Below are 3,015 nucleotides of genomic sequence, written 5' to 3' on the forward strand. Positions count from 1 at the left end.
TGTAGAGATGAAGTTTTGCCATATTGCTCAGGCTGGTCTTGAACTCCTAGGCTCAAGCAATCCTCCCAGCCTCGGCCTCCCAAAGTATTGGGATTACAAGTGTGAGCCACCACATCTGTCCTTGACTAACTTTTATCTTCTTTGCACCCATGTACAATTTCTAATTTTACTATAATAAAAATATTCTAGGCTGTGTGTGGTAACTCATGCCTGTAATCCCAGCACTTTCGGAGGCAGAGGTGGGCAAATCACTTGAGGTCAGGAGTTCAAGACCAGGCTGGCCAACATAATAAAACCCCATCTCTACTAAAAATACAAAAATTAGCCAGGCATGGTGGCACGTGCCTCTAGTTCTAGCTACTTGGGAGGCTGAGGCATGGGGAGGCAGAAGTTGCAATGAGCTGAGATCATGCCACCACACTCCTGGTGATGGAATAAGACTGTCTCAAAAAAAAAAAAAAAAATTATATGTGGGGGAAAATGTTTTTCAAAAAATGAGACAATTTCTGAGTTGAGCCTAATATCTCAACCTCTCTCAGTCTCTCTTCTCACTCTGTCAGGTCTGATGCTGGTCTGGGCAGAAATGGATTTGTCACCTCAAAGTTGACTTCCTTGGGCACAACTAGGCCAGACACTGGGTACCGTGTGGTGGCCCTGGAGGGGTACAGCTTCAAGAAAGAACTTGCCATTCCTCTGCAAAGAATGCAGTTAGCCAACAGCCTTCAGCCTCAGCACATTTGAGATCTGCCTTAACTTTCAAGCCAAGGCCAGCTCTTCCTGAGCAGGCTCCAGCCAAGAACCTGCACGGGGGGACTAGGACCTGACCAGTTCTGCCCAACATGGGACTCCCCTAACAAATAGTCTTTGTTCTGGAGCTCGCAGCTGAGTTGACAAAGCCTTTGTCAGCCCTGCATTGCCGTCTGAGGCTCCCCTGCTCAGTGCTGCTTTCACCCACTTTTGTCTTTCACAGGCATGCCACTCCTCCCTCTTGTCCTCCTAGCTCCATTTTACCATCTGCTTCCCAGAGGACTGGAACTGACATGCTGCCTTTACTACCCCGCAACCATTCTCACCCCACCTCCACATATGCCTGCCCAAATAATCTTGATTTTGGGCTCAGCACTGGATTGAAATCCCTTCATCTTTGGAGAGTGGGTTGCTCTCCAGTCCCCGCAGATAAATCATGATCTGTCTTAAGGAGACCCAGTAAATCTATTCTGTTCTACAGGGATTGGTCCAGGATGGGTGCCTGGCCCACCTTTTAGCCAATAGGAGGTCAGGGGAAATCTGGGCTTCACTTTATTGATAACATAGACCTTCACGTGGTTAAAGCCTTCTGCCCTGCCCCTTCCCTCCCATTTTGATCAGTGTCCTGTGATCAAATGATGTGAGGCACTGCAGCAGCTGTTTTGGGCAATGAGTTTGAGGACAAAAGCCAACTGCTGAAGATGACAGAGCAGAAAGATGAGAAGGGTCTGAGTCCTGGAGAACACCCCCGAGCCGCTGCAATGACTCTGAAGCCGCTGACCTCCACATGTTTTGCTGTAAGAAAAAGATTGCATTTCTTCTTTGCTGAAGTCACCAAGAGTCAGGCATGCTGTGACTGGCCGCTGAAAATATAACACACACAATCACATTCCCCATGCTCTATTCTCCAGATTACCTTCAAACCCCTGAAGGTACGGGACTCAGAATTCCTGTTGAGGTATGTGGACTTTTCCTGGAAGAGAAATGTTCAAAACATCCTCTCAGCCCCGGGCACAGTGGCTCACACTGTGGATCACAAAAGGACTTTTAAGGACTCACAGGATTACAAAGTCCTATAATCCCAGCACTTTGGGAGGCTGAAGTGGGCAGGTCACCTGAGATCAGGAGTTCAAGACCAGCCTGGCCAACATGGTGAAATCCTGTCTCTACTAAAATTACAAAAATTAGCCGGGCACCGTGGCGCATGCCTGAAATTCCAGCTACTCGGGAGGCTGAGGCAGGAGAATCACTTGAACCCGGGAGGTGGAGGTTGCAGTGAGCTAAGATCACACCACTGCACTCCAGCCTGGGCAACAGAGCGAGACTGCATCTCTCTCTCTCTCTCTCTCTCTCTCACACACACACACACACAAAATTCTCTCATTTCCAACTTGCCAACACCTATGATAATGTAAACCAAAAATGAAATTCTAAGCCCCTCAACTGACTGACTGAATCCCCATCTTCACCAAGGGGATCCCAAAGAAAACCTGAAAAGCTAGTTCAGGCCATGATGGGAAGGAAGGTCGGATATGTCTCTTCACCTCTTCATACTTTCCTCCCTTTGGAGTTTAGGCACAACTGACCAGCATTCACATTAAATTACAGATCATCATAAGATAAGCATGGTGGCTCATGCCTGTAATCCCAGCACTTTGGGAGGCTGAGGCGGGTGGATTACTTGAGGTCAGGAGTTTGAGACCAGCCTGGCCAACATGGTGAAACCCCTTCTCTACCAAAAATACAAAAATTAGCCGGGCATGGTGGCAGGCACCTGTAATCCCAGCTACTCAGGAGGCTGAGGCAGGAGAATTGCTTGAACCTGAGAGGTGGAGGTTGCAGTGAGCTGAGATCACTCCACTGCAATATACTTTGGGTGACAGAGCAAGACTCTGTCTTGAAACAAAACAAAACTAAAATCCAGATCATCAGACAGACAAAACAGACTCTTTGTGCAATAAGATACCAAATTCCAACCTGATCCTGGTATAGCATCACAGTGACAGATAACAGGCCCTAAAAGAAGTCAAAGTATTTTACCCCAAGATGTATTTATTTGGCATATTTTGGAGTGACCCTGGAAAGCCCACTCTTTGCCTTCTGTAGCGAATCCCCTTCCCGTTCCAGGTCTTTTCCTGATCCAGGAGAGAATTAAACTAAGAGTCTGACACCTTTTAAGGTCCAATAAGAGACATATACCATCTATCCTGTCTGAAGCCGGGTGCTTAGAGGCTTCATCTACATAAACAAGAACCTTGGCTTCCACAA

The sequence above is a fragment of the Mandrillus leucophaeus genome, unplaced genomic scaffold (genome assembly GCF_000951045.1).
Source record: "Mandrillus leucophaeus isolate KB7577 unplaced genomic scaffold, Mleu.le_1.0 Scaffold428, whole genome shotgun sequence".
NCBI lineage: Eukaryota > Metazoa > Chordata > Mammalia > Primates > Cercopithecidae > Mandrillus > Mandrillus leucophaeus.